Source organism: Microtus pennsylvanicus, chromosome 22, assembly GCF_037038515.1.
Source record: "Microtus pennsylvanicus isolate mMicPen1 chromosome 22, mMicPen1.hap1, whole genome shotgun sequence".
Taxonomy (NCBI): domain Eukaryota; kingdom Metazoa; phylum Chordata; class Mammalia; order Rodentia; family Cricetidae; genus Microtus; species Microtus pennsylvanicus.
In genome coordinates, this window is record NC_134600.1 from 33,338,247 (window position 1) to 33,358,135 (window position 19,889).

Below are 19,889 nucleotides of genomic sequence, written 5' to 3' on the forward strand. Positions count from 1 at the left end.
GGGGCATAATAATGTTGGTAGAGGTAACCAAGGTGAAGTAAATGGTGATGGTATTGGTGACCACGGCAGCGGCCATGGTTTGTAATGGTGAGGGCAGCAGTCATGAGGATAACAATGGAAGTTGTTATATGGTGATGATGATGATGATGATGATGATGATGATGGTGGTGGTGGTGGTGATAATGGTGGTAGTGGTTGTGGTGTTGGTGGTCATGATGGTTGTGTTGGTGATAAAAGTGGAAATAATTACGTCTCGTTACAGTTCGTGCCTCATAACTCTGTTCAACTGATAGCATCACTGTTATTAAGATAAGTACTCTGTTTAGTGCTACCCCGAGCAGAAATGGTGAAGCCAGGGTTACCACAGCTCTGTGTCTTCGCCACTGAAACAAACTGAAAGGCTTTTCTTAAGGCACCTGCTTTGACTTCAGAACAAAAGTGAATTCTAAAGCCCGAATTCTCTCTGCATTTTGCTTTTCTTGCCTTAGAATGGGATAATCAAGCCACTCCCTGCGACAATTATGGATACATGCACATATATATATATAGCTGTCTTCAAGCAGGGCTGCATAATTTTGACAGTGACTGAAAATGCATTAATTTGACATAAACAGTCAGAAAGAAGAGAGTTGTTTCTGATGAAAATTGCCATGTAGCCTATGAGACAGAGAAAGGAAGTGCTCACACGTCCAGGCTCTGCCGATACTACTTACACCTACCACCTCCTACATTGAAACATGGACCACGTAGTTGACACGCAAAACATCAACGGTAGACTTACCCATTCAGATCAAGTCATATAATGGGAAAAAAAAGACAGCAGGCTTTGTGACGTTGACTATATGTGTAAAATATAATCAACCTTATTCTCCTCGCACTAAATTTATTTTCTTATTGTCAAAAAGATCTATAATGTATTTGGTTTTGACTTCACATCAGCAGAATATCAATCTGCATTGAAACTACACTTAACCGACAGCTTTGCTACATATGGAAAGGGAGTAATATTTGCTAGTATATATTTCTTAGATTATGTAGAGATGTTCTACATAAATATTTGAACTACTTAACTCAGAAAAGGCCGTGGATTATAAGTGTAATGACGTTTTCAGAAAAGAATTAACAGTTATCTTATGGCTAAAATACAAGTATTGGCTTTGTGGAAAACATGTAATTTCTACCTTTTGCCTTTCAAAAGCAGACGATGGCCTGATAATAAATCAATACACGTTGTTGATGACTAGCTAGAGGGCTCTTGATGGCGCTTACTAACGACTAGTAACGTAGCTCTATGTTCTGGTTGGTTTCTTGAGGTTAAGACAAAACTCTGACGAAAGCAACTTGGGAGAAAAAGATTTGCTTCAACTTAAAAGCTGCAGTCCGTTAAGGGAAGTTGAAGAAGCAATTCAAGACGGGAACTGGTATGCAGGAACTGAAGCAGCCGCGCGGAGGAACACTGCTTGCTGGCTTCCTTCCCCCTGCTTGCTCAGCTAGCTTTCCTGCACAACCCAGGCTTGCCTGCTCAGGAAGGGGACTTCCCACAGTGGCCTGGGCTCTCCCACATCAACTAGCAATTAAGAGAATGCCTCCCAGACCTGGCCACAGGCCAACCTTCTGGAGGCCATTCCTGAAGGGAGGCACCCACTTCCTGAGCGTATCAAGTCGACAACTAGTACTAACTACGACACTCTACTAATTTTTAATATGATTAAAAACTACATTTAATTCTGTACAGTGTCAATGGTACCATTCCACCAATTTCAAACTATCTTTTGGGAAAAGCAGAAATTTCACTTCTCGCTTGTTACTACCATCATAATGATAAGCGATAAGTGTATTTTAGCACGTGCTAACAGCTACAGGCATTGTCTTAAATTCCAAACATGAGTTGTCATTTCTGCCTTGTGATGAAACTCTAAGGCAGGTCTGGGAATTGAGGCCCGGAGCTTAGAGGACTTCTTTTTGGTCACAAAGCTCAAAGATAACAGGCCTCAGTCAAAGCCAGTCTAACTGTTAATAATGAGCCTTTAGTAGTTGGGTAATAGCGTAGAAGGCAAACAGTCCCTGCCCCAGTGCACTGATAGGACCTTCCACTGCCTTTTCATTTCCGGAAGATTAAGATACAAAGCTAATCATGTTGCCGTCTATGGTTGAGTCACGAACAAGAAGCTGCTATCTATTAGTTCCTGTGTCTTTGCTGAATTATTCGGCTTCTCCAGAAGTCACTTCCCTCCGTGGTTGAGTGATGATAACAGGTCCGAGAGTTATTGTGGGAATCCAAACAGTTAAATCTCGGGGTTGGAGCGACGGCTCAGCAGTGAAGAGCTGTTCACACTGGAGCTGAGGAACCACGTTTGGTTCCCATAACCCATATGCTGGCTGGCAACCATCTGCAACTTCGGTCTGGGGGATTCAGAACTCTTCTGACCTCTGACGGCACTATATGCATGTGGCAAAGTACTCATAAGCATAAAATAAAAATACACCTCTAAAAAATCAAGTGTCTTCACTCCAACTGTTTAGATCATAGTTGTCTGCAGCACACAGCAAGTGTAAACTACAGCAGAGGAGAGGAGTAGATTCCTATGCTGTGTTAGAGGAAGCTCTCAAAAAATAAATACAGATGGAGAAAAGAAGGGGTGCCCGCTACGAGACAGAGAGGGGCACACCCGGAGCAGACCCAGGTATAAGCAACAGCTGGCAAGTTTAGTAGTGTTCCCCGCATCTTACAGGAGGGTAAGATTGCACAGAGTAGTGTCTCCATGTTAATGTCTATGCTGCAAAGTAAACACGGTCACTGTATTTTATTTTGAAGAAAAGTCTTTCAGCCATCACGGGAAGCTTATTCAAGTCTAAAAAGCAAAAGTCTCTCACTTGACTTCCAAAGGATCTTGACTATGTAATGTGTACCCATCTTCCTACGCGTACTTTCCCTTAATATTGTTTAGCTTTCTTTGTCCTTTATTTTCCAAGTAAAGAATATGAAATCGGATCTGTATCTTCCCGGAACTAAGTGAATGGATCCCTCTGGGATGCCTGCTTTAGAGTGTGACATTCACAGTAGTCCACGAGACACAACCCTCAGATAGGCTCCTTTTGAGATGTTAGATTCAGGATCTGTAAGGCTTGCGTCTTAACCGTCTCTGGAACGTTCTGTCTCTCTTCTACCACTGGCGGACTCTATTCAAGCATTGCTTGCTTTTACGGTTGTGCTTGTGATGACTTCCATGTGTCTGCACGGCCGTGAGCCCTTCTGAAGACCTTTGTCCAGAGTCTGGGAAACGTGAATGTGGTCATGTGATCACTGTCGATGCAACTGTGGCCACTTTAGGCAATCAAACCAGCCAATCTCGTCTTTCTTCATCTGACTAAAGAGACCACATTAATTACGACTTCCTGTTTGGTGAGCACAGGGTCCCTAAGCAGATATAATCCGGTTGCAATGGGCTAACATACTGGATTACATATGCAACAAAGTAGAGTTGCTTAAGAACAGAAGACAGAATGAGAAGATGATGCAGTCACCAAGAAGCAGAAAGAAGGGGCCGGCTAGTTGCCAGTGTTCTCCCAGCCCCCGCTTGCAGGAAAACTAATATGGCAGTACTGTGTCCTATGTTTATGATACTGCATTTAGAAAAATGAAGACAACTCTCTTAAAGTTAGTTGGATTTGACTGTTCCAACCCAAGAATCCTCTAAAACCAGCTTCTGGGTAGCCTTTGCCCCACAACATCTCTCCAGAAAAGGTGGTTCTCCACATTGCTTGCATTGCAACCACCTTAAAAGTGGGTATTCTTCGTCTTGTCTCCAGATATTCTGATTCTATTAATCTACAGGTATCCTAACACATCTGTGGTCATGAACTGTAGCAAAACCAGCCTTGTAGTGATTGCCTGAGATACTCGTTAAAAACAGATATTCCCAGAGTTCTCTGGTGTGGAGGACACTCAGTGTGCTCACTCTCATGGGTTTCTTCTTATTTAGAAACTTGGGGAATTCACATCGATGTCAGTGTAATTGGATTATATAAAGACCGCTAGACAAAGCTTCATCACCAACCTGCCACTGCACCATAGGGAAGCGCAGGGCCATCCACAATCACTTCCAACCTGCGCTTGGAAGCACGCAAACACCGCAGTCCGACCACACCACACGGCGCCAGTCTCCACGTTGGCTGCCCATGGGTATCTGTAATCTTGCCGACTCTCACTTAGGTAACTAAGACATCCAAAGGCTCAGTTCAAGGTCCACCCAGTCTTTTCTGCTGCTCCTCCCACCGCTCAGGGGGACTGGATTCTTGTTCTGAATTCCCATAGCTCCTGGACCAAGTACTGCTCCATCTGTTTTAAGCGAATGGTAGCTTAGTTTAAGTTTCCCCGAGGATTCGGACGCTGTCTTGTGCCAGTCTCTGCTTAGCATTGTGCCCAGTACAAAGGACATGGCCCAGGAGCATTGTTTAAGCAAGTGAGCACACAGTAGCGGTTTATTTTACCATATGTCAGCAATTTAGAAGTCATAGAAGATGGCTCAGAACACTGGCTCTAGTTGCTGCAACATTTTTATTAATTTATTATTGTTGTTATTAATAATATTTTATTATTAATTTATTGTTATCAATATTATTAATAATAATTTTATTATTATTATGGTTTTTCAAGACAGGGTTTCTCTGTAATTTTGGAGCCCATCCTGGAACTAGCTCCTATAGACTAGGCTAGCCTCAAACTCACAGAAATCCTCCTGCCTCTGCCTCCCAAGTGCTAGGATTAAAGGCATGCGCCACCAGCGTCCAACTAATTTATTATTATTATCATTACTAATTCAGTATTTATTTACTTTTATTTTTACTATTTGTTATTATTTTTACCAATTTGTTTTTACTTTAAGTTAGCTTCTCGTTGGTAAGCTTTGATAGGCCTCTTCAAATCAAGACCCTTTGACTTGACTCAAATAACAGGGAGACCAGATTCTGTCCTTCTGTTTTACAATATCAAGGCATGAACCTTGTTACACAGTAGCGTTTGAGCTGAACCCCATACTCTATGGAATAGAACACAGAATTCCCTCTCCTCTCGTTATCTTTACCAGCATCGTGCACAAGACACTAGGAGAAAGCGCCTCTCTCACAACAGAAGAATTTTTTAAGAGTGAGAATAAAAAGAAAGAGACCAAACAGTGAAAAGCCAAACTGAGTGCAGATTTGGAACTCAAGCACCTGATGCTAAAGGGGAAGGAAAGGCAACGCCAGCTAACGTGCTTCTAGAGACGACCACTCACAGCTTCCTGCTTCAACCCTGTACACATTTTAGGTCTTCCTAAATTTGTCTAAGCTGACTTACTTTTCTGCAGAAAGATACTTTTTACTGCCCAGTGTTTGGATGCCAATTTTTTTTTAGCACAAACTGAAGTTAATTTTGCAGCCAGTTAGCATGTAATTTATTTGAAAAGCTTAAATTGGATATTTCCATGCAAGGTAACACTTTTAAAACCCAAGGCAACTATGAACAAGTGGCGAATAGCTGTCCCTCATTTTCTGTCTGCTCTAAATGGTGTTTATGGAGGGAACCATGGGCATTTCAGTTGACGGCCCCATCACATCAGCAATAACCCTTTGCTTTGACTCCACTCTTGAAGAGGTAAGAGGTGGTTGTTGTGAGAGGATTTCTGGTTGTCATTGCTTTTAAACTGTAGGTGGGGAAAGGGAGTCACCCCTTTCCTATCTACCATGGGGAGTCCTACCTGACCCCCAAAGATGTCCACACAAAGACTACACATTTGATCATAGTTTCATGGGACAACATCTAAAACCACAGGTAAAACATGCATGCCTATACTTAGATTCAATAAGGCCTTGACTACCATGTAGGACTGGACAAACAAGGCTTGATCTAAGACTGAGTGAGGAACCCAGGAAAGCCACCTGGTCTTTCTCTGTAGTGTGTCTCGTGGCTGTGAGGCAAGACTCAGGAAGTGGAACAGTCAGCAAAGAAGAAGGAGCCCTCCACAGGGGAGCAGAGGAAGATGAGGGTAAGATATTTAGATTTTGTGCGCTGTTTGTGAGAAATTAGGTGTTGGTTTCTATGTCTCCTTCTGAGGAGAAGAAATTCCAGTCCCTGCTGACTTTCAGTGGTGGAGGGGACTGGACAAAAGAAGCAGCAGGGAAAGACAGCAACAGAAGAGGATTTTCTTCCAAGACCTTTTTTAGTCCGAGCCCTAACGCCATTGTTATTACTGTCAGGATGATAAGGTTCTGCTACTTCTTCTAAGGGTTCCCTCTTCTGTTGAGCCATCAGGATCTTGAAATCAAGAATACATGGATTAGGTTTGCAGTGTAGCTCAGTCATAGGGTATTTTCCTAACAAGTGTAAGGTTGACTTTGATCCCTAGTTCAGACATCTTTATTTGCCCAAGCACAGACCACCAAGGGTCAAAAGGGAGTTCTGATGTGCCTCATTCTCCTCTCTCTGTCTGTCTGTCTGTCTGTCTGTCTGTCTGTCTGTCTGTCTCTCTCTCTCTCTCTCTCTCTCTCTCTCTCGATTACTTTCTACCTGAAACTGTTGGTAAACACCATCTCATCCTTCTTTGCAATGCCACGAAGAGCAGACTTATCTTTACTATTTGGCAGTAGGCTCCCGTTGTCTATCAAGAGCAGTGTAGCACAGATCCAATCAGAGCAGGCTTGCTCTGTAGATCCCAGGCCTCTGGCTACCCACTTGTCTTCCACACCATCAGGGGTACAAGTTTTGCCTCTTGTTTCTGAGTCCCAGGTGCTGAACAAGTCTTGCCACCTGGGCATCTCCTCTCCCAGCCTTCTGGACCAAGGACGGCAAAAGGAGGAGGATCTATATCTGTTACCTGTGTTCTGTTTGATCCTCATTGACACTGGGAAACTGAGGCAGAGAAGGGCACGGTGATTTGCCTAAGTTACCTGTGTGGGACATGGTTGCGCAGGAGGAAGCTGCTGATTTCTGGGAGTCTTGTCATTTGTCCCTTCCACATTATTATTTTTTTCTAGTGGCCTTAACGTCAGGACCCTTTAACTGGGTGGCAAAGAACAGACCAATTAGGAAACATGCGTAATAACAAATGCAGGGCTTCTTTGACCCTTCGTAGAGAGAGCAGCATTGTTCAGTTAGGTGATGCTGAAGGGATGTAGCCGTGTTATTAACACCGAAAAGTTTAATTACATTTTATTCTACTATGCTAGCTTCTCTTAATGGCTGAAAGGGGACTATGAAAGGAAAACCAAAAATGCTTAATCTCTAGGAGCTATCCCCTCGGCTCTGTGATGTAAATGTGCCTGGGTGGATATTAAAGCTCGCGTACTCCATCCATCTCACAGGCTTTTTAGGGGAGGGTCACCTGACTTCACCTAGGGCCGCCCCCTCCCTTTTCCAGAGGAAATCCAAAAGTGAGAGACAGACAGACTTGGGTCTAGCCCAGGTTTTCATGCTGGGAGATGTAAATGACCCTGACTGAATGAGAACCCAGTGAGGTTGCTTGGTGGGGGTTGGGGGGAAGAGAAAGGAGGGAGGGAGCGTGAGAGAGAGAGAGAGAGAGAGAGAGAGAGAGAGAGAGAGAGAGAGAGAGAGAGAGAAGTGCTGCATGCTTCATCTTTGAGAGGAGGGAAAACAAAAGACCTCAGGAGCAGTTTTGTGCGGCTGAATCTCGCTTCAAGAGGAAAATTCTAGGCATTTATGCTGGCAAGATCAAAGCCCAGCTAAAACTACTTCTCCCCGGAAGATCATTTTACCCGAGGATGGATTGGATCAGTACAGGTGGTTTGAGAAGACGCTGACTGAGGACCATGGAAAGGTGGGAGAGGACGCGCCGCTCCTGGGCTTGCTCTGAGCTCAGCTGCAGGTTAGTAAGCCTTAGTGGACCGGCTCCGGCTTCTGGATTCTGTCTCTCTATGTGTGTATTTTCTATTTATAGCCTCCATACCCTCCTTTTCCCCAAGCCTGGCTAAGGCAGTGCCATATTCGACCAGATGTGAGCCTAAACTTGCTTTGGACTCTCCCTCCTTAAACCGAATGCCTCTTGCTGGCTTCCGGAGCTTTTGTCTAATCCAGCTCGCCGAGAGCCATCATGATGTCTCCTCTGAGTCACAATGTGTGCTTCGCCCGAGGTTGTCAGGTGGCTGTTTGGGGGAGCAGTTAGCGTTTTTTTTTTTTTTGCCCCGCCAAGCTGCAAAAATGCATGCATGATAAAGGTATTGTGAAGTGTAAACAGAAATACCTGCTGACTTGGCATTTCAGCTAGTGCCAGAGTCATCCTCACATTGCCCGCTGCATTTGCCTCCTCTGAATTCCGCACAATTGAGTTCAAATACTGTAAGTTTGAAATGGCACCCCTTCAACAAAGGCACACCCCAGGTATTCTTCCAGCGGCGTGTTTCACCTCCTATCGGAGCCAAAGCTTTAAAAAAAATAATCTTAATTATTATCGCCTGGGTTTGGGGAAATAATACAGTGCGGTATGATTAAATTAGGTTCAAAGCCTTTTTAAAAAAAAACGAGTGGATACAGATGTGTGTAAATCAAATACATAATTTCCCTCACTTCTGGCTTTGCAGATAGAGTGCCTTTTGTTCCAGCGTGAGTATTTCCCCGTGTTTTTACAAAGAAAGCATTGCCTGCGCTTGTGCTGAGAGCTGGAGGTTTGTGTGCCAATTTGCCATTGTGCCCTGTTCAGGAGTCTGCTCCTTTCTGAAGTAAACTGCCCAGGGGTATTAGTCAGAACGCTGCAGGAGGGCGAGGAGTGGGGAGAGGCGTCTTTTCTCTTCCTGAGTGTTTTTTTTTTTAAACTCAGAAGTGTCTAATTTCCATGCTTGCCAAAGGAAACGTGAGGGCATTTAGTTTTGAATAGGATGCATTTCTGGTCCATGCGATTGCCAAACATTCTATTCCCAAGATGCTCAGAGCTGAGGGAATCAGATCTGGCATGGACTATTTGGGAAAACGTTCTGTGAGGGTGACTGGCCACGTCCCTTTGGGCCAAATTAAGATGCGCTCTGGCAATGCTTGCACGAGCCGCTGTGAGCTGACATTTTCTTGTGAAGCTGGTGAAAAATGGCTCCATATCTCTCCTCCCGTCCTGAGGAGATGGTCTTCAAGTGCGGAGCCCTCTGCCAGCATTGTGATTTGCTGTGCTCGGTGTCTTCTGAGAGGGACGGGCTGAGCCGTGGTTCTTTCGATTTGCCTGCCTTTTAAAACCTCGGCTTGAATGGAGAGTGGGTGGTGACGGTTTTACTTGAAACACAAACTACCCAGAGCAAAGCTAGCTAGCAGCAGATCGCTTCCCCGGCAATCGCAGCTTTCCATCTTTAAAAGGGTAGATTAGATTTGTTGGGGCATGACAAGAGACACTTTTGTTTTTGTCTGCAAGTCAATGGTTTCTCTAAGAAAATGCCCCCCATGCGGCCCTTTGCATTTGGACTTTTGGAATGGAAAGTGACAGGTGAAACCTAAGGGTACCTGCCCATCATCCATCTCGGAGAACATAAAGCTGCCATTTCCCGTCCTGTGCCTTTTCTCTGTTCTGTGAAGCTGTTGTGCAGGGAGAAAGCTGGGTCCCCGAGTTACAGGGCCAAGAAGGAACAATACACTTCCGTGCCGTCCTGCACAAGTGCTTATTAAGGAATTCCTGTGTGGGGCAGGTGGCGGGAGGTGTGAGCGCGAGCCGCCCCGCTGCTTTTTCCCTCCTTTATTCGGGCTTGGGCTTGCGAAAGCTCCCACCAGCAGAGGCAGGATCCACTTTAGCAGAGGGCTGTGGGTGAGGAAGCATGTGTTGCTGGGGGTGTGTAAAAATCCACTGCTCTCTGTTACACGGCATCCTGAAAGGATGCCGAGAGCGTGAGGCATGTTCCTGCGGAGGGGGCTGGGTCCTCATGGTTTAGGCATAAGGCGCGGCGCTGGAGGACTTTACTAAAGAAGGCAAGATGGGGATGCAGAACAGCACAGCAGTGTGTGCATCGCAAAGGGGGGGTTGTCCCTTACATTGTGCGACAGTTCCTAGTGACAGACATGTGCAAGACCCTCAGGACTTCCTGCAAATGGCACGGGGGTCATCTACGTACTAACACAATAATTCTAATGGCATCATGGTCATTTCCCTCCTGGAGGGTATCTCTCTAAAGGTTTAGATCATGAATGACCCTTCTGTATAAGAGAACCAGAACACAGATTTTCTTGGAGTCTGTTTGAAATAATCTTGATCAAGCTGCAAGCTTATCGGATCCATGCCTTAGCCTCTGCAGTGAGTTGCACACGAGAGCTGAGACTTTAGCACAGTGTGTAGAGCTGATCCCATGCGGGCACCGTGGGGATGGGACACGGTGTGCTTTGGGAAAACTGATGTCATAAGAGCAGAACAATGGGCAAACAACAGAGAACACAATAAGCACAGGAACCTGGAAGTTCCTGAGAGGACCAGCAAGGTCACTCTTCTAGACTGTCTTTGACCCCGCATGAGGAACTGTAGCCTCATCTCAGATGCGGATAACAAGAGGGCCCTGTGTGTGAGCCGAGGATCTGCTTCCCTGCTGTACTGGAAGCTGGGAGCACTCAGTACAAACTAGAGACCAGAAGACTCACCCAGCTTTAGAACTTGAGGACATGTTTTTGCCAGAAGCTGTAGAACAGCTGAAACACGGAAGCGACATTCGAGAAGAACCCAGCAAGCCTGGAACACCTGGGGGCTGGGACTGTTTTCGCCATGAAGTGTGTGCTGCCTGTGTTTCTCTCCTTCCTCTCATTGCTGCTGCTCCGAACCAGAGCCAGGCTAGGCAAAGCCCACCCCCCCACCCCCCACTCCCCACGCTACCACCAAGGAACCCTTTACTAAGAACTGGCAAAGAAAGAGCTACATGCTAACATGGGCTCCTTGGAAGTTTTAGTTTATTTGAAAGAAATTGAATTGTGCTGTTATCGTGACTGGATTTGATGGAGGATTATGTTTTGGTTTTTGTTTGTTTTGTTTTGTTTTAAACCAGAATCTTATTACTTATGAAGTATGAGTTCAGGCAGCACACAGCTATGAACAGTGAGAGTTTACACCATGTCGGTCCTTCCCCTGGTGCTCATGGGATGGACAGCCGTGTCGCACAGTAAAAAGTGTGAGCTCTCTGAGCACCTCCTGGGCTCACTGTTCTCGCTCAAATAGTCCTTTATCACACCTTACAGTTGTATTGATGGTCGGTTTTATGTATGTATCATTATTTGGTTAATATCGGTGTCTACCAGGAGGCAGGACCTTCTGAAGATAGAGCGTAAGCTCATTGTACTCAAAGGAGCCTTTCCTGTGTCTCAAATTATGTCAGCTTTCAGATGAAGTGAGTATCCAGTGGTTGCTGAGTTAGCAACTGAATGTGTGAATGTGTGTGTGTGTGTGTGTGTGTACATATATAACTAAGACAGCAACATTGTGCAAAAACAGGTGTTGGACAGAGAACAAGTCTCTACATTGGATTGTCAAGTTTCAGAATCCTACAACCAGGCTGGTCCCCAGAGGCACAATTCCCTTACTAGGAATTTCTGTCTTCGAAAAATGCTGGCGTGATTGTCGTTGTAACTTTGAGGAACTTCCTTTGCTATCTGTGTGAACCAGTCCTAAGCACGGCCGTGTTCCTCTGGTCCCTCTCAGCTCCTCCTCTCTAAAGTCCTTGTTTTCTGCCACCTTTCTCCCATCACTCCTAACGCTTTCATCTGGTCCCTTCTGGGTCTCATCTGAACGCAGTGACACCCGTCTAGCCAAGCTACTCTTTATTTTATGAGCCTAGAAAGCTCCCCAGAGGTAGAACCCTCCCAGCGGAGCTTGCTACTCAACTGTGTTGTGTGCCTCTCGGTTCCGTGCTTTCTGAAGAGAGGCCGCAAAGCGGAAAGCAGAGTGGAGCTTGTCTGCAAGAGGCTTGCTTTCTGCAGAGACCTCCAAGGGGAAAGACGGACAAGTGCTTCACGCGTCTAAGAGTAAGAAGTTCATTTCATAGCAGATGCGTTATAACGCGAGAACTCCAAGTAAAGGACTCAAGGAGGAGGTGGGACTTCCGGCAGACCAGGCCTGATAAGTGTCTTTGAAACCTACCATATAGGGACAAATGGTGAATAAAAATGGCCAGTATGGGCTCCCACAGGTGTGTTGAGGGCACCGCTTCGCTTGATTTTCCAAATATGATGAGTGTCGCCCGGGGGGGGCTTATCCATGAATTCATTATTATTTCATTCACCTGACGGATAACCTTGAGATCCTGTGGGCTAGGACAGCTGGCAGTTAGTTCCTGAATGCTAGAATTTACTTCTCCTTGGCCTTGGCGTACCTTGTTCCAGCCTCTAAAACTAATCTCAAAGAACTCTTCTATCAGAGGTGCTTTGAAAGATTTCTTTAGCAATATCGATCCCTTTAATTGAGGCTTATTGGAAGTATTCAGCATAGCCCTCCTGTCGTTTAAGCCCTATACAAATATCACCATCTTATCGATAGACAGTCAGTTTTTTTATTTAATTGCATTTTTCCAAACACCCCCTTGGGAACCTTGCCTTTCCACCAGAGCATGGGAGGAGGGAGCTGTCTCCTCTGCTCTTCTAATTGTCCTTAGACAACCACAGCGAGAAACATTTGAAAATACACCTTAGTGTTTCTGAGCTCTAAAAGTACAGTTTTGGAGTTTTTCTGCTCGAAATCCTGAAATGATGAACAGAGTTCAGATAGAAAATCCTCCATTTCTAAGAGTTGAAAATGTTTAGGTGATTTTGTGCGTAGGATAGGTGACCTCTAACTAGTGAAGTTATTGATTGATAATTTTCCATTTTACTCAATAGGTTTCAGATATGGTCTAGGAGATAGTCAATTCTATGAAAAATCATTAATCTTTTTTTTTTGTTTGTTTGTTCTTTGTAAACCCCTCCCCCAATTTAAATGGAAATACTGGTCTTTCTAGGGTCAATCAGGGTGAGAATCTGTTTAAAAAGTAGAGTTCCTCTTAGGACTGCTTGCTATTGCAAGCTGCCCTTGCTTGACAGTATGCCACCATATGGTCTTTCAGGTGTGTTTGCCATGACAATAGGAGAAGACAGTATATATCGTCCTTTTGAGCTGTCAGACGGAGCTATCACCTCTCTTAACAGTTGTGGGCGTGACCTTCAGTATGTGACACTTAGTGTGACCTTCCAGCCCCCTCTTATTTCAAAGGATAAAACATGAATAGAGACGGGTTCAACTAGTAAAATATAAAATTCCGCTCTGTGTGTGTCCGTCCGCTATGGTCACTCCTTCCCACTGTGTAGCAAACGTTTGTGTATATGGTGCTGCAGAAGGCAACTAACGCTTTCTAGTTTGTAGCCGTGGCTCTGGAAGTTACAGATCTTTCACGACTGGTGCACTGGTGTTTAAGAAGATCCTTTGTTGGTTCCATACGCCTAAATTCCATACACAGCAGCAAAGGGACTGGTTTCAAACCACTAATACATATATTAAGAGTTCACATTGCCCAAACTTGAAAGAAGACTTTTAACTGATTGTCCGGAATATTCTGTGTCTATCCTCTATGCCTGAATGGAGGTCTACCAAAGGTTGGTGTTTTCTCATTCTGGGTCTTAACGACCATTCTAGTCAGGTACGTAAAACTATATTGTGTTACTTCGCTGTGTATGAGCCTTTGTGTGACTTTCACCACTCACAACTGGAATGCTTTCTTTAAGATGCGTGTTAATTATGAAAATAGGTCTTTTTGAAGCCTGCTTTTGCTCAGTGCTCTCTGGAACCTAAAAAATGCTGGCTTCTGTCTAACTCATATGAATATGCAAATGTGTGACATATATTGTGCTTTTTTCTTAGAGTGCATTCCTCTAGAGTAGACTTTCTCCCAAAGTCACTTGTTTGATTATCTTCCAGCGCCATTGCCCGATAGAGGATGATAATATAGTTCTCACGGAGTTGACTTACCATGAAGAAGCTAGTTTTCTTCTTGTCCACATTGTGGAAGAAGGAGTATAATATGACTCTTTAATATTAAATAGTTCAAAATCTCTATTTTACATGACCTGTGCCTCTGATAAAACTGAAAAAAATGCCTAAGACTACTAAAAATTACTACAAAGGTATTTAATCACAATCCACAAAATGTAATACTCAAATTGAGCAGCCTAAAGTAAAATCAAAGGAGATCAAGCTAGATATTTTGGTATGTGAATTAACTTTGTGTAGACTAGAAGCTATGCATTACATTTGTCGGTTTAAAATTTATTCATTTAGCTCTATGTGTATGTGTGTGTGGTTGAGTGTATGCATTTGCAACATGTGTGGTCAGGAACCCACAGAGGTCAGAAGAGGGGTCAGCTCCCCAGGAACAGGAACTCTAGAAGACGGTGAGCCTCCATGTGGACGCTGGCTCATCTGCAAGAGCAGCCAGTGTCCCTAACCACTGGGCAATCTGTTTGAACCCATGCTAGTCCTAACCGCTGGGCAATCTCTTTGGCCCCACGCTAGTCTTTTTGTCTGGAGTTGTGTCCCGTCCTTCCTCAGCCTGATGACCCTTTGTACCCAGCCTGCTGTCACTTTGAGGAGGGAAAGACGTGCTCTCTTCTGGGCTGCGCCACTGCGGGTGTAGTCTCTAGACCAGAAGCACCAGTGCCATTTCAGAGTCTGGAAATCTCATCTCAACTTCTTGAGTTGGAGTCCTGCACATCATACCAAGAATCCTGAGTGGTGCCGATTCTTTGAGACTGTTTGAAGAGAAGAGTTTAGAGAAATCCTCCTATGAGGTTTTGATTAATCTGCGTAGCCTGTGACTTAGCTGGCAACCTGAGGACCCACTGTGAATAAGGAAGATGTTTTCACAAGCTATAACATGGAAACAATTTCTTCTTCAGGCTTCACATGACCCAGAAGAGAAATAAGCTAAAATCCTTCTTCTCTCTAGACCAACTCTTTCTATATAGACCAACGAGTGATGCATCTAGACAAGAAGGAGAGACTAGAATCAAGTCTGGATTTAGCCCAGAAAACTGGGCAGCTTCCTTTGACGTTTAAGCTTCAGTTTTCTTTTCAGTAAAGTGAAGGTTGAAATACTTTCTGTCAGTGCTGCTCTGATATTAGCGATGAGACACGAGTTCCCGTAACACAGTCAGCACATCATAGACACCCTAATAAATAGACAGGGGCGATGGCTGATAGCATCTTTATACGGGTCGTCCTGGCTGCTTGGGGATGCTGAGATGTGATCACTTCGACCGTCATTTTCTAAGCATTTGCCTCAGATACATCTTGGAAATGGACACTTATGCTCCAGTTAGTTTGACCTTCTTGATACCTGCGTTCATGAAAATAATCCGGGGGCCACCATGTTCTTATTTTACATGCATACTAAGGATGAGATGAATGTTCCTGAAGATGCAAAAGAAGAGGGTTGATAGTCTTCATAACAGTTCCGTTCTTCCAGTCAAACAGGCTCTACGCACCACTCAGTAAGCTCGTCAAGGAGAGTTAGCCTCAGAATTTTCTAGAGAAGAGAGCTGCTGCCTCACTACCTGCCATGCAGGAGTTTAGCTCAGGAGCATACAATGTTCACAAGTAGCATCTAAAGTCAGTTCTCTTCCATTGTTAGGAGGCCAAGGAGTCAACTGAGTTTGGAGTAGTTAAGCAATAGGGGAGATGCTGGCTTGTGGACATAGAATTATAGTCAAGCGCTGTAGATTTCAAAAGGCCTATTCTATAGGAAGGTGGCTGTAGTTGCTCTAGAATCAAGAAATTTAAAGAAAGGATGTTCTGTGTGTTCTCACCACAAGGCTAACTTTGTTGTGCATTGCACCTTAATTGTTTAGATTTGACCGTGCCACAATGTAAACGTTTTAAAGAACATCATGAGGTACAAGATAAAGTACACTTTATCTGTCACTTAAGAAACATAAATGTGATTTCATCTGAGGGGAATTTTGTTTGCTTGTTACAGCACTGGAGCTTGCTCTCAGGGCTTGGTGTGTGCAAGGCATGTGTTCTACCATGGAGTTATCTCTCCAGCCCGAGTGGAAACTTTAATATTGTAACTTCTACACCAGTATTGCACTCCGGATTAATATGCGGTACTAAAAAAATTATATCACGCAGAGAGGCTTATAGGCTATAAAAGAATAAGAGTCCGAGAAATTGTTCAGAGCAATTTCTCTCTTTTTTTGTTTTGAAGTTTTAACTTGAGAAAATTAGCATTTTTATCTTGGAAAATAGGGGGAATGTGTGATAAAAATTTCACGCGTAAGCTTGCACTTCAATATATTCAACTATTGTTAACATGCACATTATTTTGTTATTGCGTTATGAAAGGAAACAAGAGACATTTTGTTTAATTAACAATTTTTGGTCACAACTTGATATTGTATCATTCTCTCAAACAACTGATGAGTTTACATTAGCGTGATGCTCAGGTTCTCCCACACTGAATCTGCCTTTTGCTCCTTTGCAACTAGAGAGGAAATAAATGCTTCTAATTAACCAAATTGAGATTTTACTTTCAGTTATACACATTGTAAGGCTCCAATACCAAGTATGTTCAAATCACAATTTAAAAAAAACATCTATTGCTCTCTTCGTGGGTTTAGCTGGCCTCCTCAGTTGTTAAATGAGATTTATCTGGTTACCTTAGTTCGGTGTGTGTTAACTGAGTCCTGAATTTGAAACTGTGAGGTAGATAAGTTGTTTGTCTTTATGTATCTATACACATATTTTTAAATAGGTTAGAATCTCAAGTTGCAAGTTCAAAAATCTTAAATATTTATACTTTATTTCAACTACAGTTTCTAAACCTGGGAAGCTTGAGATTAGATAATATGGAGAACTTTACTGGTATTTACTTTGCACTGATTCCAGAAAGATTCTTTCAGATAACTGTCTCCCTAAGAATATGTACTAGAACGACATTTGTATTCCATAAGTTGAGTCAATGAGGACTTTAAGCAAAAATTCCATACCGTCTTGTGCCAGATTCAGTTAGCTGTTAACGATATAGGGCTCTTTATGCTTACAAAACCTCTCTATTTACCGTCAGTTATATGTGAACATAGGACATAGAGGTGGTGGGCCAGCAGCAACCACCATGGTATAAATATGCACAGAGAGAGGGCACGTGACGCTACCTGAATCAGGAGACCAGCCAAGGATGGCAAAACCTAAGCATTAACGCCACTCTCTCAGTTGCAGAAGAAGGAAGCAGAGTCAGACAGAAGAAACAGTGTTGCTTCAGATACATAAAGAATGTTGTGGGACTAGAGAGATGGCCCAGTTGTTAAGAGTACTCACTGGCTGCTTTCCTGGAGGAAATTCTCAATACTCATACTCTCTCAATTGTCAGCTCACAAATATCTGTAAATCTGGTTCCAGGGTATCAGGTAGGCCAAACACACACACACACACACACACACACACACACACACTTAAAAATAATAGTGACTTAAAAGAAATAAAAAAATTACAGAAACCAATGTGGTGCCTTAGAGAACAGATCAGAGACAACAGACATACAAGATTTCGAGAGATGAATGAAAATGGGGGGGGGCTGTGTTATGATGAGGTGCTTCTTGTGGCAGTACCCTTTTATGGTAGTACCCCTCCATGAACCTCCCCACCCCCCGGTCATGAAGCTTTTTCTTCATTTTCACATAGCAGTCTGTGTAATGATGTGTATATAGAGATTGCAGTGCCAAAAAAATAAAAAAAAACCCTATTGCATCTGTCATTTTTCCCGAGTGTCCCTCAGCATACAAAACACACTTTACTGCAGAGAGTAATAAAAGAGAATGTCAGAAAAACAGAAGTCAACAGAATTATAAATGCGGTCAGTTCTGCATCTACTAAGCTCAGAGGGTTTTTATAAGTGTATTTTAATATAGCCCATTCATTCATATTACAATGATCTATTGAATACCTGCAATGTTTTAGGCCTTGTTCCAGCTGCTCGTGATATAGCAGAAAACACAGTGAGGGGAAAAAAAATCTTCCTGAGAGAGACCAATAACACAAAAGTTGATGAGGAATACTAAATAAGAAGTTGTCTCAAAAGGTGTTTTCGGATGGGAAGCAAGGGAAGGCAGCAGTGAAGAAGACCAGAGTCAAGTCTTGGCAGAATGAGGAACTGTAAGGTGGAGACCTGTAGGGCTGTTGAGCATGCTCAGTTGCCAGTGCCTATTCGCCATCGGAGATGACTGACTGATCCTCAAGTCAGCTCGGAATAAAGGTTCAGAAGAAAGGTTTAGGAGTTCTTGGGAAAACACACTTGGAGCCGTCGCTAACTACTGTGGTCATATAAACTGTGGGTTTAAGGACATGACGTAAGGACGGAGTGCAGACAGTAAAGGGGACGTTCTACCCTGAGCATGGAAGCGCATGTAGCTGACGGGATTAGAAGACAAATTCACAGACAGAAGAGGAGAACAGCAAGAGACAGTCGTGTCCTCTCTGCTGAGTGAAGAAATGCTTGAAAGACACAATGAGTATCCATCGGCTGCTGCTGAAACCTTGTAGAATCTGAGGTCTCTCTAGTCACTGCTGGCTGTTGCAACGAGGAGACTTCAAGAGAACAAGAAGAAAAATGGAGACATCACAGATAATTTCTTTAAACTTGGCTTCTGGTCTTTACTGGAAGGAAAACAGGGCCAACAGATGGATTCTTTTTTCAGCTTGAGGAGAAACTTCAGCAAGTTCATGTCTTAAAGATGATCACGTCAGAAGGACGAGGAGATAAGCAGTTAGGGAAAGAGAGCTGCATCTCACTGTCTTATGCAGGTTTGTTAGTTTTGCAGTACTTGCAACTATATGTGGTGCTTTACCCATACGTTGGCTCACTGGCTTTGGTATTTATATTGTATTTTGAAACAGGCTCTTACTAACTTACAGAAACTGCCCTTGAACTTGTCATCCTTTTGCCTCAGCCGGAGGCTACAGGCATGCGCCAGGATGTCCAGGCTTTGGTGCAGGATGGGGCATGGTTCGAGCTAACAGGGTTTCCAGAGCACAGGTGGCGAGGGTGACGTGGCCTTCTATTAGCAGCAAAAAGCCAGTGTGCATAGGCGAAGAGGTAGGTGGGGAGATTTGGTGGCAGGAGTTCTAAATGTTCCCTTCTGATGAAATTAATTTCCTAGTGAAAAATAAAGCAAGATTAAATTGATTGTTATAAAGGGGATTTTGAGAAGAAACAAGAGGTCCTCGGGCCTGGACAAGTGGAAAGAAAATAGTTGTATGGAGAAAGAAAGAATATTAAGAAGTGCCTGCTGGGGCCTGGTGGTAGTGGCATATGCCTTTAATCTCAGAACTCGGGAGGCAGAGGGAAGGGGGTCTCTGTGAGTTCAACGTCAGCTTGGTCTACCACTTGAGTTTCGGGACAGCTAGAGCTACACAGAAAATATATTTTTCCTGTCTTAGGGGAAAAAAAAATAGACCTTACTGGGAGCTGGTAGTCACGTGGCAGACAGAGAGATGGATTTTCTGGGGTCTGTGTACCTCATGAAGCAAGGGGAGCAAGGTGATCAAGGTGAAGCTATTAATGAAACCACAGTGAGAACGGAGAAGGGAGATGACGGCGGAGTACAGAAAGGGGTGGTAGGATTGGAGAGAGAGGGACCATGGCATCTGTGCGCCACTAGCAGGTTGAAGAGCTCGGGAAAAGGGAAAGCCTGCCAGTTAGGATGGCAGAGAAGAATTCCGTATTTGTCTGTCAGAAGCATCAGAGTTTTCCCCAATCCTCTCAGGCACCATGATGCTGCATTAAACTGTCTTATCTTAAAAATTGCCCCCACTTTATGCAAACATGGCTGCCAAATGCGCGTCTTCCCGCCCATTCCCACTAATTGGTTCATTCTCCGAACAACTGGCAGAGCCGCACACGCTGCTGCTGTTTGCAGCTGCTCCTAT

General features: G+C 44.0%; 1 protein-coding gene across 6 annotated transcripts in view; it reads left to right on the forward strand.

Annotated features, from left to right (window-relative positions):
• Magi2 (membrane associated guanylate kinase, WW and PDZ domain containing 2) overlaps positions 1 to 19,889 on the forward strand; it is a 1,214,245-nt gene that overhangs the window by 554,218 nt on the left and 640,138 nt on the right. For 2 of the 6 annotated variants that reach the window (XM_075955877.1, XM_075955878.1), the window contains exon 1: positions 7,516 to 7,862. The exons of the other annotated variants lie outside the window; for them this stretch is intronic. The gene's annotated coding sequence lies outside the window, so the exon portion shown is untranslated. Of the gene's footprint in view, positions 1 to 7,515; positions 7,863 to 19,889 lie in introns of those variants that run through there. 6 annotated transcript variants of the gene reach the window in all.